We start from the raw sequence: 22,159 nt of genomic DNA, 5'->3' as shown, positions 1-22,159 counted from the left end.
TCCCCTTTCTCCTTCTTCTGAACCTTAGTGTCTGACAATAAGGGGACGCTCCCTCTCCTGGACACCAGAGGCCAGTAGCCTCTAGGGATAGGGTAAGAACTTCTTACATACCATCATAGTATGACTGTCCACTACTTAGTTGTGATTTTGTCCATAAATTATGTGATGAATGCCTTGTGCACCCAGTATTTCTGCTTGCTGCATGATTATCTGCTTCACGTGTGCTGTGGTTTGCTGTGCAGTGCTGTGTCACAATGCTACTCTCATTGTTGGTCTGTTTTACTTCCAATAGGCCCCCTCCCAGGTAGTTTCCTGGCAAGGTAGGCCCCTTATATTATATATTTTTTTACGCACTTATTCATACACTTAGCATGAGTAGCAGGGATCCTTCGCCCTGATAAATGCCCCAAGACTTTCCAGAGCTCATTACTGAGGGCAGAAACATGTCGGCTCCTTCCTCTTAGATAGGTGACCCTGTGAGTCCTTGTCCTCACAGAGGTGTCCCAATCTCCACTTTTTTAACCACACCAAACAGAACCTTCTATTAAATAGTCACGCAGGTATCTGTTTAGGTGTTTTTATTCCTTAGTTTAGCTGGATCCCTCTATTTCCAGAACCAGAATTAATTTACGCACTCCCTCCTGTTCCTTTAACAGTGAGGTTGAGTCCGCCCAGGTGGCACTGTCCTACCTGGGTGGGGCTAGCTGGTCATATGATGAAGCATGACACTATATAGTGTGTGAGACCAGCTAGTCCGTAAAGGAAATTCCCTTCCTCCCCCCCCCCTGTCTTCCAGACCCTCTGCAGCACCATAGCTAACTGATACCCCGCCTCCAGTTGAGGACCACGAGGGATCTGGTGTCACAATTGATGCACCATTGATCCATCCCTTGTTACATTAAAAGAACCCCATACTCCCTGTTGTGTTTTTGTATTATCAGTTATCCACAATGGCTATTGCCTAGAATTGATAAACATCCCTCCAAATATTCCACCAAGATTTCACAAATAATCCCCAGAATATACAGTTCTGAATCAAGAGGTTCAATCTCTACTACTCAAACAAGCAATAGAATTAGTTCCACAGTCCCAACAAGGAACGGGGTATACTCACTATACTTCCTAATTCCCCAAAAAGATGGCACCCTCAGACCAATATTAGACCTCAGGCCCCTCAATTTTTACATCGTTTCAAAACATTTTCACATGGTAACTCGGCAAGATGTTATTCCACTGCTACAAAAACAAGATTTTATGACTGCTCTAGACCTCAAAGATGCGTATTTCCACATACCCATCCACCCAGATCACAGAAAATACCTCAGGTTTGTCATACAAGGAAAACATTACTAGTTCAAAGTGTTACCTTTTGGCATAACAACAGCTCCAAAGGTGTTCACAAAGTGTCTAGCGGTAGTAGCCGCATACTTAAGAAGACAACGCACCCATGTCTTTCCATATCTAGACGATTGGCTAATAAAATCAAACAATTGTACACAATGCCAAAAACATGCACGTTATGTGATAGAAACTCTGCACACACTAGGATTTTCTATAAACTACCAAAAGTCACACCTTCAACCAGCACAAGTACAACCGTATCTAGGTGTTTCCTAAATACTCAGCTAGCTCTAGCGTATCCAAATATCCAAAGGATACAAGCTTTCCAAAATCTAATTCCACTCATTCAGCCAAATCAACAATACACTGTAAGATTTATCATTAAGATTTTAGGAATTATGGCATCTTGCATAGCAATAGTCCCACATGCAAGATTAAACATGAGGCCCTTACAACAGTGCCTTGCACAACAATGGTCACAGGCACACAATCAACTTCAAGATCTAGGCCCTCATTCTGACCTTGGCGGTCGGCGGAGAGGCGGCGGTCGGACCGCGAACAGACCGGCGGTATTAAAAATGGCATTCTGACCCTGGCGGGAACCGCCAACACAGCCCGCCAACTTAACACTCCGACCGCCACAGCGGTACAAACAAACAGCGCGGCGGTTCCCACCAACAGCCCGGCGGCAGACAAAGTACCGCCCACCCTATTACGACCCACCAATCTGCCACCTTTTCCGGGGCGGGAGCACCGCCGATAAGAACACGGCGGAAACAGACTACGATCGGGAAAACGCTCACCTCTACGCACTCCACGCGAGATTCCGGCAGTATGGAGCCAGAGTTACAGGTCATCCCCGCACTCCTATTCCTCCTCATATACCAGGAGCACGCCCGGCGGCGCGGAAGACATCGGTGAGTACTGCACCTACGACACAGGGGAGGGAAAAGATTACCGGCACACACCCACCCACCCACACCCACTACAACACACACATCAATGCATTCCCACAGATCACTGTCACAACCCACAAACCACCCCCCTCCGAAATAATGCAAAGACCAAAAGAAGAGATCATAAACGGGCAGATATATTGAAATATGTACGCCATTAATCCCAAAAAATAAATAAACTATGTACAAAATATATACAGCTACTAAATGTAGTCCAACCACTGTCCGTGGATCACAGGGGTCCTGTGCAAAGGGGCAAGGCCCAGTCCCACGACAAGAACTCCACGGAGAGAACACTGCAGGGGCATCAGAAAGAAAATAGGACAGGCACCTCAGGGGGAAGGGAAGGGGGGGCACCTCAGCCACTTGAGTACACGACGCCAGATCCACGAGGGGACTCCATGACCACTGGGCCATCCTGGGGAGAGCAAAGCCACAGTCCATACAGTCCATACAGTGGGTGGCCTGCCCACTGGGCCATCCTGGGGAGAGCAAAGCCACAGTCCATACAGTCCATACAGTGGGTGGCCTGCCCACTGGGCCATCCTGGGGAGAGCAAAGCCACAGTCCATACAGTCCATACAGTGGGTGGCCTGCCCACTGGGCCATCCTGGGGAGAGCAAAGCCACAGTCCATACAGTCCATAACAGACCCCACTGCCACTGGAGGAGGCAAGTTGGCCAGAGGACATCCTGCAGCCCTGCCCGAGATAGATCCTGCCCTGGCACGTCTGCCAAAGGGCCAGCGGTTCTTGCCCTGAAGGGCCCAGTTCTGCGGTTCTTGAGACGGCGGGGCCCAGTTCAGCGGTTCTTGAGACGGCGGGGCCCAGTTCAGCGGTTCTTGCCTTGAAGGGCCCAGTTCAGCGGTTCTTGCCTTGAAGGGCCCAGTTCAGCGGTTCTTGCCTTGAAGGGCCCAGTTCAGCGGTTCTTGAGACGGCGGGGCCCAGTTCAGCGGTTCTTGCCTTGAAGGGCCCAGTTCAGCGGTTCTTGAGACGGCGGGGCCCAGTTCAGCGGTTCTTGAGACGGCGGGGCCCAGTTCAGCGGTTCTTGCCTTGAAGGGCCCAGTTCAGCGGTTCTTGCCTTGAAGGGCCCAGTTCAGCGGTTCTTGAGACGGCGGGGCCCAGTTCAGCGGTTCTTGCCTTGAAGGGCCCAGTTCAGCGGTTCTTGAGACGGCGGGGCCCAGTTCAGCGGTTCTTGAGACGGCGGACGGTCTATGGCCAACTGCTAAATGCCTGGTGGTGCCCTCCTGGGCAGCGGGGATGGTGCTCCTTCACTGCCCACCTGGGCTGTGGGTGGTGGGGCCCTCCTGGCCAGCTGGGCTGGGTCCTCCCTGGGCAGCGGCTATGGGGCTGGTGGGCTCTCCCGGGGCAGCTGTGCCGGTTCCTCCCGGGGCAGCGGCTATGGGGGTTGTGGGCTCCTCCTGGGCAGCAGGCCTGCTGCCTGACCTCTCCAACTTGCTGCCCTTGCCCTCCTTAGTCGTCGGCCTGTGGCCCTTTCCTCCCTTTGGAGCTGTGGCTGGTGACTGTCTCTGGGTGGTGTCCGGGGGGGATGTAGAAGGCGGGCTCCTGCGGCGCCCCTTCCGCCTTCTGCTCCTCTTCCCAGGGGGTGGGCTGGCTGTCCCCTTGCTGCTGGGCGAAGATCCAGACATGCGGGCTGGCGGGCTCCAATACCCCTGCACCCTTGTCAAGGGGGCTGCAGGGCTGGTGGTGGCTGAGGTGCTCTTCTTACCCCGACGAGAAGGAGGGGGGGGCTCAGGGTCAGGAAAGAAGTTAGTAGTGGCGAGGAAGAGCTTCTTGGGACAATGGAGAGTGGTAGGTACAGTGGGAATGGGAGTGGAGGGAGAGGATGTGGTTGTAGGTGAGTCACGTTTGCTGTCTTTGGGTGCAGGTGCAGGAGGGATAGGCTGTCGTGAGGTGGATGGCTGTTGGGTGGGTGGGTGGCTGCGTTTGTGTGGTGTGGAAGAGGGGGTGACAGACACAGTGGGAGAGGACACAGGGGACGTGTAAATGGCAGTGGGGGTGGTGACTGCACGTGTGCGGACTGGAGTGGAGGGTGTGCTGGTGATGGAAACACTGGCTGATGGTGAGGTGAATGGAGGTGTGAGTGTAGACGTCACAGGGAGGGAGGAGGGAGACGAGGAGGTGGGGGTCACAGAGGTGGTAGTGACTGTTGGCATGTCTGCATCGGAATGTTGCGTGTGTGAATGTCTGCGTGATCTGTGGTGCTTATGTTTGGATGAGCTTCTCTTGGGTGTTGAGGTGTGTGCAGGCTGGTCTGATGGTGTGGGTGGAACAGGCAGAGGAACAGGAGACTGGGAGGAGGGAGTTAGTAGAGGCAGGCAGGAGACAGGGACAATGGCTGCCGTCAGTGCTGAGGCCAGAGCCTGGAACGATCGCTGATGGGCAGCCTGACCCGAATGAATGCCCTCCAGGTACGCATTGCTGCGATGAACCTCCCTCTCCACCCCCTGGATGGCATTCAAAAGGGTAGTCTGCCCAACAATGAGCGTTCGGAGGAGGTCAATGACCTCCTCACTGAGGGCAGCGGGGGTAACAGGGGCAGGGCCTGAGGTGCCTGGGGCGAAGGAGATGCCCGGCTTCCTGGCAGAGCGGGCACGGGGCGAACGCTGAGGGGCTGCTGGGAGGGCGGAGATGGTGCGCTGGGTGGCGGCTGTACCTGTAATGGCGGGGGGCACGGATGGTGCCACCCCCGCAAGGGAGCCCCCTTCCGAGGACGTGTCCGTGTCGCTGCAGGCTCCAGTCGTCCCCGTCGTGGAGCTCCCCTCGCCCTCCGTCTCACTGGTCCAGTCTGACTCTGTGGCATGGCCCTCCTGGGCCATGTGAGATGCAGCTCCCTCCTGCCCCGATGCCACTTCTCCTCCGCCTGATGATGCTGATGCACACAAGCACAGAAAGACAAACAAAAAGGGGGGGGGAGAGAGAAATAAAGGGATATTGATTACATGTATCTCCGGTACAGTTAGCGGACATGACAGACACAGATGCCCCCTGCACTAAGTTGCGCACTTGGGGTCCGCTACGCATTCCGTGGAACATGCCCTACACGCCTAGAGTTGACAACTGCACCCATGGATGACACGGCCCAGGGATGGCTGTACTGACACACTACTGAGGGTGGTGGCTGGGGACACAGGGGCTTACGGGGGTGCCCAGCCTACAGATATCGCCCTGGCCTAGGGGGACCCACAGCCCTCCTCCCCCACCCAGACACCTCCACTGCGCAACAACAGAGTAGATAATGCTTGGACTCACCCCCTTGTGTCTGCTGTGCTGCCCTCACGCGCCCATCCAAATCAGGGTAGGCCACCGCCAGGATCCGGAACATCAGGGGGCTCAGTTGACGGCAGGCACCCCGCCTACGTTGGGAGGCCATCCCCAGCAGAGACTCGGCGGTCTTCTTGGTCCCGCGGCGGATGTCCTCCCACCTCTTGCGGCAGTGGGTGCCCCGTCGATGGTGGACCCCCAGGGCCCGGACTTCCTTGGCGATGGCACGCCAAATCCCGATCTTCTCATGGGCGCGGACCTATGTGACACGTACAGGGAGGGAGAAATACCACGTTCAAGTTACTCAGCATTTTCCTTTCCAGTGGCCCAACGCCCCCCATCCCCGCCAGGCCCCCCGCCAGGCCCAACATGCCCCCCATCCCCGCCAGGCCCCCCGCCAGGCCCCCCGCCAGCCCCAACATGCCCCCAATCCCCGCCAGGCCCCCCGCCAGGCCCCCCGCCATGCCCAACATGCCCCCCATCCCCGCCAGGCCCCCCGCCAGGCCCAACATGCCCCCCATCCCCGCCAGGCCCCCCGCCAGGCCCCCCGCCATGCCCAACATGCCCCCCATCCCCGCCAGGCCCCCCGCCAGGCCCAACATGCCCCCCATCCCCGCCAGGCCCCCAAGCCAGCCAGTGGCCCCAAATCCAGATAGAATTAAACTCACTTGTTGGTCTGGAGGACCGTAGAGTAGCGCATACTGGGGGAGGACCCCATCCACAAGTTTCTCCAACTCCTCTCCAGTGAAGGCAGGGGCCCTTTCCCCAGTCGCAGCAGCCATTGTCCCTTCCAGACCGAGGTCACAGCAACACTTGCAGTATAGGTCCTCTCCTGTGAAAGTTCAAGTCGCAAGTGGATAAGTAGATAGAAAATGGCGGTCACGTCCGCGGCGGTGCGTACCGCGGCGGTGCGTCCCGCCACCGCCGGCGCCCTTCGCCATTGGCTCCTGAAACCCATAGGCTTCAATGTTAACCAATGCGGCTTCGCGCCGCGGTCTTCGGCCGCCGCCCGCCGCGGTGTGCCACGCCAGCGCATTGACCTCACATCCCATTGTCACACTTCACAGGTCAGGCAGCCGCCATTTCCAGGGCCCACATGGCTCAATTTCAACTGCGTCACACAGGCCTAGGCCTTGCATAGCCACTCAGACACGCCATTCACTGCATAGAGAATCGTATACTGTGCTAGCTGTGAGTACGTACCTGTGGGTTGCCTGACTGTGTGCTCCATGTTGTCCTTCCTAGGCACCGTCCGCTGGGTTGGGCGAGGAGACGGATGAATCCTCCCGTGTACCGACCGCTGGTGGACCTGTCGACAATGGAAGAACGCCACATTATCCTGACCTACCGTCTTAACCGTGCCACTATCCATGAACTGTGTGCCCGGCTGGAGCCCGACCTGATGTCCCCCATCCGCCAACCCACAGGGATTCCCCCTCTGGTGCAGGTCATGTCAGTACTCCATTTCTTGGCAAGTGGGTCATTTCAGACAACCGTGGGAATTGCTTCTGGGATGTCTCAGCCCATGTTTTCAAAGGTGTTATCCAGAGTGTTGTCTGCCCTGATGAAATCCGTGAGGAACTACATCATTTTCCCTGAGGTGGGCGAACTGGCTACAGTGAAGGGTGATTTCTACGCCCTTGGACATATTCCCAACGTAATTGGTGCCATTGATGGGACCCATGTGGCTTTGGTTCCCCCAAGAGACAGGGAGCAGGTGTACAGGAACAGAAAAAGTTACCATTCAATGAACATCCAGGTGGTGTGTTTGGCTGACCAGTACATCTCGCATGTAAATGCCAAATTCCCAGGGTCAGTGCATGACGCCTACATCCTCAGGAATAGCAGCATCCCTTACGTGATGGAACAGCTACAGAGACACCGTGTATGGCTAGTGGGGGACTCTGGGTACCCCAACCTGTCGTGGCTACTGACCCCAGTAAGGAATCCCCGGACCAGGGCAGAGGAACGGTACAATGAGGCCCATGGGCGTACTAGGAGGGTGATCGAACGCACCTTTGGCCTCCTAAAGGCCAGGTTTCGCTGCCTGCATATGACCGGTGGATCCCTAATGTACTCACCTAAGAAGGTGTGTCACATCATCGTGGCCTGCTGCATGCTTCACAACCTGGCTTTGCGCCGCCAGGTGCCTTTCCTGCAGGAGGATGGTCGAGACGGTGGTGTTGTGGCAGCGGTGGAACCTGAGGAGAGTGACGAGGAGGAAGACGACGGGGCTGAAACAGACAACAGGGACAGAATCATTGAACAGTACTTCCAATAGGACACAGGTAACATTTCAAAGATAATTTAGTAAATGTTAACTACTCTGCAGCATCTCTGCTGCCTGTCTATTTGCCCCAGTGTATGATGACTGAGTTTTGGCTTTTCCCTCCCTATTTCAGATCTGGGGTCCCCACTACGAGTCCTGTGCTTCTTTCCCCATGGACTACAGCTTTGTGGCAGCTGTTTGTTGACTTCACCATGTACAAGGACATATTTGCACTGTCATGTCAATTACAATCTATTGAAATCACAGCCAGACTCCTGATATTTTGGTGCAAAATAGGTGTTTATTGAAGTGCTCAAAATGGGATGGGTGGTTTCAAGTGGGTGGGGGCTATGGTGAAGGAATGTCCATGGCAGAGTCCAGAGTAACAGTCACACAGGTGCATTGTCCAGAGGCCTGTGGAGAGATGGAGCATGGGCAGTTCGAGGATGGACAGGGTGACAATGTGGGACAGTGGGATGACATCAGGTGGTATCCATTGCTGGCGGGGGTCTTGACATCCTACTCTGTCTTGCGAGATCTCAGGGCCCTCTTGCGGGGTGGTTCTTCTCCTGCAGGAGGTGGGGGTCTGGTGGGCTGCTGCTGTGCGGGGGCCTCCTGTCCACTAGCGCCGGCGGAGGTGGATGGCTGTTCTTGGTCCCGGCTAGTGGCAGGGGCCCTTGGGTGTTGTTCAGTGTCCGCCCTGCTGTTTACGAGGTCCTGCAGCAGCCCTACCATGGTAACCAGGGTGGTGTTGATGGCTCGGATGTCCTCCCTGTACCCCCGATAGTGTTCCTCCTGCAGCACCTGGATCTCCTGGAACCGGGCCAGTACCGTCGCCATCGTCTCCTGGGAGCGGTTGTATGCTCCCATGATGGTGGTGAGGACCTCGTGGAGAGTGGGTTCCCTGGGCCTCTCCTCCCCCCCCTGTCGCACAGCTGCCCGCCGAGTTGCCCTGTTTCCCTGGGCCTCTGCCCCCTGGCCGGTGTGCCCACTACCACTGCCCCCAGGTCCCTGTTGTTGTTTGGGTGGTGGGTTATCCTGGGTGCCCTGTAGTGGTAGACACACCGCAGATTGACGCGCCCTGGAGACAGAGGCATGGGCCCGCTGGGTGGGAGCTGTGCTGGTGTTCCCAGAGGGGTTAGGGTCTATAGTGGCCTGTGCCTGTGTGAGGGGAACCGACTGTCCAGAGGTCCCCGATGGTCCGGGCTGGTCATCGGTGTCCAGATCGACAGAGCTGCTGTCATCGCTGACGGCCTCTTGGGTGGGGGGTGTGGATAATTCTGGCCCCTCCGCCGCGGTGTGTTGACGGTCGGGTCCTGCAGGGGTATAGAGGTATGGTTATAGTTTAAATGTGTCGCATATGGGTGTATCTGTGGGTTCTCGTGTCCCCAAGTGCTGGCATTCGTGTGTGGGGGCTTTGGTGAGGGTGGCTTGTGGGGGGGATGTGTATATGCATTGGGCATGCTTTGGTGATGGGTGTCCATGCTTAGTGGACGCATGCAGGCCTAGGTTTTGGGATGTGTGGGTTGTGATGGTGAGACATTGGCGGGGAATAGGTGTGCTGGGGGTGGGGGTGAGGATGGTGTTGGGGGTGAGGATGGTGGTGGGGGTGAGGATGGTGGTGGGGGTGAGGGTGGGGGTGAGGATGGGGTTCGAGGATGGGGGTGAGGGTTGGGGTCTGATTTGGCATGCAGGTGGGGGGGAAGCAGTATTGAAGCTTCAACTTACCAGTATCCATTCCTCCGCCGACTCCTGCGAGGCCGTCAGGATGCAGGATGTTCAAGACTTCCTCCTCCCATGATGTGAATTGTGGGGGTTGAGGTGGGGGTCCTCCGCCAGTCTTCTGCACGGCGATGTTGTGCCTGGATACCATGGAACGCACCTTCCCCCGTAGGTCGTTCCATCGCTTCCTGATGTCTTCCCAATTTCTGGGGTGCTGTCCCACTGCGTTCACCCTGTCGACAATCCTCTGCCATAGCTCCGTCCTCCGGGCAATGCTGGTGTATTGTATCTGTGTGCCGAACAGCTGGGGCTCTACACGAACGATTTCCTCCACCATAACCCTGAGTTCTTCGTCTGTGAAGCGGGGTTGTCTTTGGGGTGCCATGGGGTGGTGTGTATGATGTGTGGGGTGGAGTATGTGTATTTAAGTGAGTTGAGTGTGGTGGTGTGTGTTGTTTTGTGTGTGGATAGTGTGTGGGTGATGGTGTTGAGTGGCTGTGGCTGTTATGTTTTGGATGCTGGTGTCTCGCTCTTGCCTTCTTTACGAATTTTTAAGCGTAGGGGTTTGTGGGTGATGTGGGTGGGTGTTTTATATTGTATTGTGTGTGTGGGAGTGGTGTGTGTATGTGTATCAGGTGTGTGGGATTCAAATCGTCCAATGTGGGTGAGTTTTGTTCGTTTGTGTGTATTCTGACCGCGCCGGTGTGTCCCGCCAATGGAATACCGCGTTTGAATGACCGCCGCGTGGATTCGTGGGTCGTAATGGGATGGGCGTATTTCTGTTGGCGTGGCGGTGGAGGTTTGGTCACCTCCACCTTTCCGCCGACCGCTGGTCTGGCGGTCTGTTGTGGCGGTCGGATTTTCGGAGGTTTGCCTTCTGCGGGTCAGAATGACCGTGGCGGGTTTCCGCGACCGCGGCGGGATTATGGAGGATTTCTGACCGGCGGTAGGCGCCTTTTACCGCCAAGGTCAGAATGACCACCCTAGTGTTGATGGACTGCCAAATACATAGGTCCCTTCAATGGTGGAATCGCAGCAATTTAACGAAGGGGCGGTCGTTTCAAGACCCTGTGCCTCATACCATGATTACAACAGATGCATCAATGATTGGTTGGGGAGCTCACCTAAACAATCACACCATTCAAAGGCAATGGGATGTCAAACAGAAACAGCTACACATAAACCACTTAGAATTATTAGCTGTGTTCCTTGCCCTAAAAGCATTTCAACCTCTTCTCAAACAGAAGAATGTTCTCATAAAGACAGACAACATGACAACCATGTATTATCTCAACAAACAAGGAGGGGACGCATTCATCTCAACTGTCCCTTCCAGCCCAAACAATTTGGAGAAGGACAATTCACAATCAAATTCACCGAATAGCACAATACATTCCAGGAATAGGCAATCAGTTGGCAGATGTCCTCAGCAGAAATCACCAACAAACACACAAATGGGAGATTCACCCACAAGTACTTCAAAAGTACTTTCAAAGGTGGGGAACACAAACGATGTAGATCTATTTGCAACAAGCGAAAACACAAAATGCCAAAACTTCGCATCCAGACACCCACATCCTCCGTCCAGGGGCAATGCTCTATGGATCAATTGGTCAGGGATATTTGCTTACGCTTTTCCCCCTCTCCCACTCCTTCCCTTTCTGGTCAACAAGCTGCGTGAAACATCACTCAACATGATACTCATAGCACCAGCATGGGCACGTCAGCCTTGGTACACAACACTACTAGACCTATCTGTAGTACCTCACTCCAAACTTCCCAACAGACCAGATTTGTTAACACAAAACAAAGGTCAAATCAGGCATCCAAACCCCAATGCTCTCAATCTAGCGATCTGACTTCTGAAGTCATAGAATTTGGTTACTTAAATCTTCCATCTGAATGTATGGAAGTCATTAAACAAGCACGAAAACCGACTAATAGACAGTCCTACGCAAACAAGTGGAAAAGATTTGTCTACTATTGTCAATCTAAGACTATAGATCCACTTACAGCATAAGTACAAGATATTGTATGCTATTTACTTCATTTACAGAAATCAAATTTGGCTTTTTCCTCCATAAAAATACACCTTACTGCAATATCTGCATACTTACATATTATTCAACATACTTCTTTATTCAGAGTTCCTGTTATTAAAGCCTTCATGGAAGGATTAAAATGCATCATTCCACCCAGAACACCACCAGTTCCATCATGGAATTTAAATATTGTACTTACAAGAGTCATGGGACCACCTTTTGAACCCATGCACTCTGGCGAAATTCAATTTTTAACATTGAAGGTTGCCTTCCTTGTGGCTATTACTTCTTTAAGAAGAGTTAGTGAAATTCAAGCATTCTCTCTTGAAGAACCTTTTTTCCAAGTGCACAAACATAATGTTACACTAAGAACAAATCCAAAATTTCTACCAAAAGTAGTATCTCCTTTTCACATCAATCAAACAGTGGAATTGCCAGTCTTCTTTCCACAGCCATATTCTGTGGCAGAAATAGCTCTTCATACCCTAGATCTAAAAAGAGCTCTTATGTACTATATAGACAAAACTAAACAGTTTAGGAAAACAAAGCAACTTTTTGTTGCTTTCCAACAACCACATACAGGCAATCCTATATCAAAACAAGGTTTAGCAAGATGGATTGTTAGATGTATACAAACATGTTATGTCAAAGCAAAAAGACAACTTTTAATCACTCCTAAAGCACATTCTACAAAACAGAAGGGTGCAACAGGCTTTTTTAGGAAACATACCAATGGTTGATATATGTAAAGCAGCTACATGGTCAACCCCTCATACATTTACTAAACACTACTGTGTTGATGTCTTCTCACAACAACAAGCCACTGTAGGACAAGCTGTCTTAAGAACATTATTTCAAACAACTTCAACTCCTACAGGCTAGCCACCGCTTTTTGGGAGGACTAACTGCTTTGTAGTCTGTGCATAGCATGTGTATCTGCAACTACACATGCCATCAAATGGAAAATGTCACTTACCCAGTGTACATCTGTTCGTGGCATGTAGTGCTGCAGATTCACATGCACCCTTCCTCCTCCCCGTAAGCCTGTAGTCGTTAAAGTTACTAACATTTGTACATATGTATATACATTTACATTTGCATGGACATCTTTTCTCTTATATATTCTATCACTCCTTTCTTCACCCTCTGCGGGAAAACAATCTAACAATGGAGTCGATGCCCATGCGCAATGGAACCGAGAGGAGAAGTCACTCGACCCTGTGACTCCGAAAAGACTTCTTTGAAGAAAAACAACTTGTAACACTCCGAGCCCAACGCTAGATGTCGGAATGGATATGCATAGCATGTGAACCTGCAGCACTACATGCCACGAACAGATGTACACTCGGTGAGTGACATTTGCAATATATATATATATATATATATATATATATATATATATATATGTGTGTGTTAAACTGTTACCCACCATCCTCAAGGGTACTTCTATTTTATATATATATATATATATATATATATATATATATATATATATATATATACACACATTATATATATACTTACCTACAAACACTGCTTGCTATTCAGATTCAAGCATGTGAATCTATGAAAGATCCAATATTGGAGAAGAAAATAAGTTACATATCTGTACCTGCAGTTCTCCAGTATTAGTATTTTTCATAGATTCACATGCAACCCACCCCTCCTAAGTGCACTGGGTATGCCCAGATGTGGGTCCCGGGCTCACTATGCCACTGGGTTCAAGCTAGCCTGGCTGATGAAGGGTGATACCCTGAAACCAGTCCCAGGATGCTTGTTTCCAGTCCAGGAAGGACCTGGCCTGTCAGTTCGGGCTGGACTGTTCCTACGGCGAAGAGGGTCAAAACTGATTTACATACGGCTGGGTCCAAACTGGGGTGGCGTTGTGAGCAAAAGAATTGATGGATTAAACCCAGATCTGTGACTGGAGGTGAATGTTTGATTGGTTCCACATTCCGCCTGGGTAATGGTTTTTCTTGTGTCGAGGGGGATCCATTTGAAGATCCTGCGGAGCATATGGAGGGTTTTGAAGCAGGACGCGGAGACGGCGTTGACTTGCCTGGTCATGGAGAGTTTGGAGTCGAGGCTGACCCCCAGGTTGCGTGCGTGGTCTGTGGGTTCCGGGGCTGTGCCTAGTGACGTGGGCCACCAAGAGTCGTCCCAGGCTGATGGGGTGGGTCCGAGAATGAGGACCTCCGTCTTGTCTGAGTTCAGCTTCAGTCTGCTGTCCTTCATCCAGTCGGCTACGGCCTTCATTACTCGGTGGAGGTTAGCTTTGGCGGTGTGGGGATCTTCGGTGAGTGATATGATCAGCTGGGTGTCGTCGGCGTAGGAGATGATGTTGAGGTTGTATTGTCGTGTGACGTGGGTGAGGGGGGCATGTAGATATTGAACAGTGTTGGGCTGAGGGAGGATCCCTGTGGGACGCCGCAGATGATCTCGGTGGTTTTGGAGCGGAAGGGTGGGAGGTGGACGCTCTGGGTTCTGCTGGAGAGGAAGGATGTGGTCCAGGCCAGGGCCTTCTCTTGGATACCGGCGTCATGGAGGCGTGCTGATAGGGTGCGGTGGCAGACCGTGTAAAAGGCTGCTGATAGGTCCAGGAGGATGAGGGCGGCTGTTTCTCCTTTGTCCATCAGGGTCCGGATGTCGTCAGTGGCGGCGATGAGGGCGGTCTCGGTGCTGTGGTTACTGCGAAAACCGGATTGGGAAGGGTCCAGGATGTTGTTGACTTCAAGGTAGCGGGTCAGCTGTTTGTTGACAATCTTCTCGGTCACTTTTGCCGGGAAAGGGAGCAGGGAGATGGGCCGGAAGATCTTGAGGGCATTAGGGTCCACCTTGGGCTTCTTCAGAAGGGCGTTGATCTCGGCGTGCTTCCAGCTTTCTGGGAAGCTTGCTGTCTCGAAGGAACAGTTGATTGTTTTCCGGAGGTGGGGCGCGATGGCTGCGCTGGCTTTGTTGAAGACGTGGTGAGGGCAGGGGTCCGATGGGGATCCGGAGTGGATGGAGTTCATGGTTTTGATGGTGTCTTCGTCGCTGACGCTGGACCAGACGGTCAGGCGACTGGTGCGAATGGTAGACGCAGGGGTGGTGGACTCGGTGGTGGGTACGGGGGGGTCGGGGTTGAAGCTGTCGTGGATGTCGGTGATCTTGCAGTGGAGGAAGGTGGCCAGGGAGTCGCACAGGTCTTGAGATGGCGGGATGTCGTTGGTGATGGAGCTGGGGTTGGAGAGTTCTTTCACGATGCTTAAGAGCTCTTTGGTGTTGTGTGCGTTGTTGTCTAGGCAGTCCTTGAAGGCAGTCTTCTTGGCGGTCCTGATGAGTTGGTGATGTCTGCGGGTGGTGCTCTTGAGGGCTGTGTGGTTGTCTGGTGTTCGGTTGTGGAGCCATTTCTTCTCCAGCTTCCGACAGGTGTGCTTGGAGATCCGGAGGTCCTCGGTGAACCAGGCGGCTTTCTTGTTGGTGTGGTTGGTTGTAGAGGTCTTGAGAGGGGCGAGGGTGTTGGTGCAGTCATTGATCCACTGTGTGAGGTTGGTCGCGGCGGTGTCTGGGTCGGTGGGTGGTCTCAGGGCGAGGGCGGTAGTCAGTTGGTCCTCGGTGACCTTGCCCCAGCAGCGGCATGGTAACTGTTGGGTGCGGTGGTGTGTGGTGGGTTTTCTGAAGGTGAAGTGGACGCATCTGTGGTCGGTCCAGTGTGGTTCGGTGGTGTGGTTGAAGGAGACGTGGGGGCTTGCGGAGAAGATGGGGTCGAGCGTGTGTCCAGCGGCGTGAGTGGGTGTTGTTACGAGCTGTTTGAGTCCGAGGTTGTCGATCAGGGCGGTGGAGTTGGCGTCGTTGTTGTTCTCGAGGTGGAAGTTCAGGTCCCCGAGGAGGATGTAGTCTGTGGAAGTGAGGGCGTGGGTGCTGATGAGGTCGGCGATGGTGTCACTGAACTGTGGGCGGGGTCCGGGAGGTCTGTAGATGAGAGTTCCTCTGAGGGTGGTGTTGGGGTCGGTGTGGATCTGGAAGTGCATGTGCTCGGCGGTGGTGAGGGTGTCATCGGTGTTCGTTGAGATTTTGATGGAGTCTTTGTGGATGATGGCGATTCCTCCTCCCACTCCGTTGGTGCGGTCTCTGCAGGAGATCTTGTAGCCCTGTGGGATGGCTATGGCGATGTCTGGTGCTGAGGTGGCGTTCAGCCAGGTCTCCGTCAGGAAGGCGACGTCGGGGCGGTGGAGTCTAGGAGGGCCCAAAGTTCAATGGCGTGCTTGCGAGCGGAGCGGTTGTTGAGGAGGATGCAGCGGAGGTGGTTGGGTTCTCTGGCTGGTGGTGTGGAGGGTTGGATGCTAGTGAATCTGCAGTTCCGGCAGGTGAAAGGCCCCTGGGTGCGTTTCGGGGTGGCCTGGTAGCAGGGGTGGTCTCTTCCGGTGTTGAGTGCGTGGAGGGTGCTTGCATCGTAGTGCAGTCTGGCGTTGCGGGGGTGCGGGTTCCAGGAGTTCTGGTGCTGGGTGCGGTCCAGGTGCAGACGGGCGCAGATGGGCTTGCCTTAGGCGCGCCTTCAGCGCGCCAGCGGTGCGCGTCCCCTACCCGGCCGCTTTGCGGCCTCCATATGAGGGCAGAGGGAGAAAGGAGCAGCTGGGAGGTGGGAGTGGGGCGGCCAATGGGAGTGAAGGGGGCGGGGCAGCAGGGGCTCAGCGGCGAGGGAAAAATCCGGGGAAAAAACGGCGGGAAAAGATGGTGGGAGAGAGACAACAGAGCACAGGGGTACAGAAAGCAAAACACAGGGGCACAGAATGAAAAAACAAAGTGGCACAGAAGCCAAGCGCAGGGGTACAGAAAAAAGGGAGCGAGTAGTCAGGCGGCAAAAGCGTCAACAGAGGTTCAACCCACAGGGGGCTGCGTGGCAGATGGGGGGAGCGACCTGCCTGGTGACAGGGTCAAAGGTCGCTGTAGACCAAGAAGCTGCTTGCGAGACAAGCAGTGACCCTGAGCCTGGTCCATTTTTAGTCCAGTACCACCAGCATGCCTGGCGCCATCCAGGCGCGGACAAGAGCAGACGGGCTTAACTTAGGCGTGCACACACACTGGAACACAAACCCGCTGCACGAAAACTGGCATGCTCCTTAAGAAGGTGCAAGGCAGAAAATAGTGTGGCACTAGCCCGCCAACCTTAAAAAATGATGGTGTGCTGATCCCAGAAATTTGTAAAAAATAAATAAAAGAGCTGCCATCCCCTCCGCTCAATCAGCCAGAATGGCTGCGGCGGACCGGTAGGTGTCGGAAAATCAAGACAACAAAGGACCCCCTCCCCAGACACAGCCCCGCAAAAGAGAAAAAGCGAATACAAATTAAAACTTCACACTAGTAATAAAAATGCTCAGTAAAGAGTGCTGCGGGAGCCGGGGTCCTCTCCGCATCCTTAAAGGCTCACCTCATAGATTTGAATTATTATTCCCACTTGTGCGTGGAAAATCTGAGTGATTCAGCCTCTGTTGGGAGTACTGTAGAAGGTGCTGTACCACGCGATGGCCATCCTGGAGCACCAACACCGATGAAGACGACAACGGTGAGTACAGCCGCCTAGCACACAAGGGTGGGAGAGTGACACACACACGCAAAACTAAAATCATACACACACCCAGAAACACATGCGCAGGAATAAATGGCAACAGAACCCCGGAGTAAAAAAACAAGCAAGACACATGCACAGTTCCAACCACTGTATTCCTTTTTTTATGAATATGTAAATTGCAAAAACATGCAGAAATAAATAATTGCAGGCCCAAAGGCTAGTCCAATGTCACTAATGCCCACAGTGCAAAGTCCAAGCCCCAACTTGACTCCTGACAACATCGGGACTCCACTGTTCAGGGGCATCATGTTGGAATGCGCAGGCACCTCAGGGAGCGGGGGTGGGTGGGGGTTGCAACTCATTGTGAGGGGGCTCCTAGCCCACTGGTTCTGGAGGGGGATTCCTTCCCACAGGATGAGGAGGGGGCTGGCTGCCCACTGGTTATTGATGGTGCCCCTTGGCCTCTGGTTCCGGATGCTGCCCCATGGCCTCTGGTTTCGAATGCTGCCCTTAGGCCTCTGGATCTGGATGCTGCTCCTTGGCCTCTGGTTCTGGATGCTGCTCCATGGCAACTATATTGTGGTCCTCCTCGTCCAGGGATTTCTGTGGGGCCTCCTTGTCTAGAATTTCTGTGGGGCCTCCTTGTCCAGGGATGTCTGGGGGGCCTCCTTGGCCTTGGATGTCTGGGGGGCCTCCTTGGCCTTGGATGTCTGGGGGGCCTCTTTGGCCTTGGATGTCTGGGAACCTCCTTGGCCTTGGATGTTTGGGGGACCTCCTTGGCCTTAGATGTCTGGGGGGCCTTCTTGGCCTTTGATTTCTGAGGGCCTCCTTGGCTGTCTGGGGGACCTCCTTGGCCTTGGCTGTCTGGGGGGGCCTCTTTGGTCTTTGATTTCTGGGGGGCTTCCGTGGCCTTTGACTTCTGGGGGACCTCCTTGGCCTTGGCTGTCTGGGGGGCCTCCTTGGCCTCTGAGTTCTCGGGGGCCACCTTGGCCTCTGATTTCTGGGGGGGCCTCCGTGGCCTTTGATTTCTGGGGGGGCCTCCTTGGGCGGGGACTTCGTTGAGGCCTCCTTGGCCCTAGGTTTTGGAGGTGGTCCCATGGTCTTGCCAATCTGTTTGGGAGGAGGTGGCACTTTAGGTACTGGCCTGGGGTGGTGTGACCTTCCTTTTACGGTCATGACGGGGGGAGGGAAGAGATCAAGGCGGGCAAGGAAAAGCTTCTTGGGGACAATGGAGTGGGATGTGGGAGGAGGGATGGGAGTAGAGGGAGAGGTTGTAGGAGGAAGAGGTGTGCTGGACTTGGGTGCAGGTGCATGGACAGTGTGCATGTGTGAGGTGGATGGCTGTTGGGGGTCTGAGTGTGAGCATGTGTGTGTTACTGGAGGGGGGCAGACAGGGTGGGGGAGGACAAACATGACGTGTGGATGGATGTGGTGGTGTCTGCAAGTGAGGTGGGTGTGCTGTATATGATGGTGGTAGTGACTGCGCATGTGGCGTGTTGGGTGCATGTCTGAGGGTCTACTGTTGTGACTGTGGGCAAGGATGTGCAGGTGACGTGATCTGGGACTGTTGATGCAGGGCATGCAGGTGTGAGTGACTATGTGACTGTGAGGGAGGAGGACGCGGGAGGGACAGTGGAGACAGTGGATGATGTGTGTGCATCTGTCTGTTGGCTGTGGGAGTGCTAGTTGACTGAAGTGTGCTGCTTGTGTTTGTCTGTTCGTGTCTTGTGTGTTGTTTTAGGTGGATGCTTGTCTGAATGCGTGCGTTGGACGGGTTGTGGGTGAGGAGACTGGGACTGGGTAGTGGTAGTTGGAAGGGGGAAGGATGAAACAGGGACACTGACTACTGTCAGTGAAGAGGCCAGAGCCTGAAACGATCTCTGTAGAGCCGCCAACCCACAGTGGATGCCCTCCAGGAAGGTACTGCTTTGCTGCATCTGGGTTGCCAGCCCCTGGATGGCATTCACAATGGTTGACTACCCTACAGAGATGGATCTCAGGAGGTCAGTAGCCTCTTCAGTGAGGGTAGCAGGGCTGACTGGGGCAGGGCCTGAGGTGCCTGGGGCAAAGGAGATGCCCACCCTCCTGGGTGAGCAGGCACTGGCAACTCAGTGGGGGAGGGGGCTACTGGGAGGGTGGTGCTGGTACGGGGTGGCAGTAGAACCTGTAGCTGGGGTAGTCCCAGAGGAGTCTGCCACCACCAGGAAGCTCCCACCGGAGGATGAATCGGAGTCAGTGGTGTCACCTCCTGTCCCTGCCGTAGTGCTCTCCTCATGCTCTGTCCCACTGGTCCCCACGACGTCGGTGGACTCTGCCTCCTAGGTCCTGTGGGCTCCAGCTCCCTCACTCGCTGTGCCCCTGCTCCTCCGCCAGATGATTCTAATGCACACATGGACAGGATGACAAAAGGAGAGAGGGGCGGAGATAGAGAAAGGGACCACAGGGTCAATCTCAGCACCAACAGCACAGATGGCAGACACATCACTGTCACACACTGAGACTGAGAATGGGCAGTATGGACCACACTGGCATACCATAGGCTAAGTACCACAGCAGGTAGGAGCCCAACCCTGCCAGCTACACACTAAATGGGACCAGCTAAGCCCTGCCTGACATGGGAAGCCACCTACCTAGCTATCTAATACATCCTTTACCCCCCATTATCCTGAGCTGGACCACGCAGCAATATCTGAACAGGCATATTGGGGCATCCACTGACTAGTTCCCTGCACCCAAATCCCATGCCAGGCAACAGAGATGGTTGACATACACACTGTACTCACCCCCATTTGGCTGTTGTGATGCCCTCAAGCGCCCATCCAGCTCTAGGTAGGCTACTGTCAGTATGCGGGCCGTCATGGGGGGTCAGATTCCGATGGGCACCCCTCCCTCATTGGGAGGCCATCCCCATCTAGGCCTCCATGGTCTTCCGGGCCCAGCATCTCAGGTCCTCCCACGTTTCCTGCAGTGGGTGCTCCCCCTGCTATAGACCCCCAGGGTCCGCACATCCTTGGCGATGGCACACCACAATCCCTTCTTCTGATAGGCGCTGACCTGCAGAGGAAACACAGAAGCCGGTACACCATGAACCTGACAATCTAGCCTGTCACACATATGGCCCACAGAAAGCATTTCCTCTCATCAGGCACACACATGACCCACACCTGCATTGACGCTGCCACCAGCCATGCCCCCCCCCACCTGACACTCAGCCAGCACACACACACACATCTCCATGCAGTCATGTCCCATGCAATGTGCCCATGGTGTACTCGCCTGTTGGTCTGGAGGCCCATACAACTGGCCATACTGGGGTAGGATCCCTTCCACAAGGCACTCCAACTCTTCCAATGTGAAGGCTGGGGCCCTTTCCCCTGTAGTACGAGCCATGGCAGGTTCCAAACACAGGTCACAGCAGCACACGCAGGGAGATGTTGTTTATTGGAAAGTCAGGAATCAAGTGAAGTGTTAGAAAGGAAATGGCGGTCACGTCCACAGCGGTGAACGTCGTCACCGCCGGCGTTGATCATCATTGGTTCCCATTCTCCTTAGAGGGCCATGTTAGCCAATGAGGAATTGCACGGCGGTACAGACAGTCTCTGCCATGACGCCAACGCCAGCGGTGTGAGGTCACTTCCACCTGTCCCTGAATACAGGACAGGCGGTACCATTTTTTTAATGCTGGTACACATGTACAGGTTAATAAGTGCGTCATTATAGTCAAATGTACTCACCTTCCAGTGTCTGTCCAACATACAAACATGCTCTGTGTACACTGCTGTAGTGTGTTCATGGTTCTTGTTGACACTTCTTTTCTACATTTGGGTCCCTTAGGTACCAACCGCTATGGAGTAGTAGGAGGAGGCAAGCAGCAGTGTACAGGCCCCTTGTGGACTTGGCTGCACTGGAGAGCCCACACATCATACTCACCCATTGCCTGGACAGGGCCACAATCACAGAGCTGTGTGCACAACTGGAGCCTGATCTGCTACCTTCTGTCCGTAGCACCATAGCAGTCCCCCCCTCTTATGCAGGTACTCTCAGTGCTCCATTTCCTGGCATCAGGCTCCTTCCAGGTGACAGTGGGCTTGGCTGAAGGGATGTCAAAGCCTATGTTCTCTATTGTGCGTGCAAGGGTTTTGTCTGCCTTGCTGAAACACATGTGCAGCTACATCGCATTCCCCCAAGGTAGATGATTTACCCACTGTGAAGGCTGAATTCTATGCAATGGGACATATACCTCATGTTATTGGGGCCATCAATGGGACCCATATTGCCTTAGTCTCCCCGAGGGCCAATGAACAAGTGTACAGGAATCTGAAGAGTTTCCACTCACTTAATGTCCAGATGATGTGCCTGGCTGACCAGTACATCTCTCACATCAATGTCAAGTATCCAAGGTTGGTGCATGATGCCTTTGTCCTGAGGAATAGCAGTGTCCCATAGCTGATGGCACAACTACAGAGGCACAGAGTGTGGCTAATAAGTGAGCCTGTGTCCCCACCCAATGTTTTTGAGTGTATGCCTTCAGGAGTCATGGCCCATGCCATTGCGCAGGGCTTATGTTTGCTCCTTGCTTCTTGCAGGTGATTCCGGCTAGCCAAACCTGTCCTGGCTCATGACCCCTCTTAGGAATCCAAAAACAGGGGCTGAGAATAGGTACAAGCTGGATCCCTATGCTACTCCCCTGAGAAGGTCTGCAGAATCGTTGTTGTGTGCTGCATGTTGCACAACTTGGCCCTCATGTACCCTATCTGCAGGAGGAGGGGGGTGACAAAGCAGCTGTGGCAGCAGTGGACATGGAGTACAGTGAGGAGGAGGATGTGGACAACAGGTCACATTTGATCCAGCAGCACTTCCAATGACATTCAGGTAAGGCTGTTGAACTAAGCAGGACTACTTTTTAATGTTGTACTGTGTGGCTGCAGCATGATGCCAGTCATTCCCTTTGCATCCCACCTTGACTGTCACCTATATCTTCCCTTATTGCAGATGTTG

Source organism: Pleurodeles waltl, chromosome 4_1 (genome assembly GCF_031143425.1).
Source record: "Pleurodeles waltl isolate 20211129_DDA chromosome 4_1, aPleWal1.hap1.20221129, whole genome shotgun sequence".
In the NCBI taxonomy this organism is placed as follows: Eukaryota; Metazoa; Chordata; class Amphibia; order Caudata; family Salamandridae; genus Pleurodeles; species Pleurodeles waltl.
Note: the sequence above shows the minus strand (reverse complement) of the source record.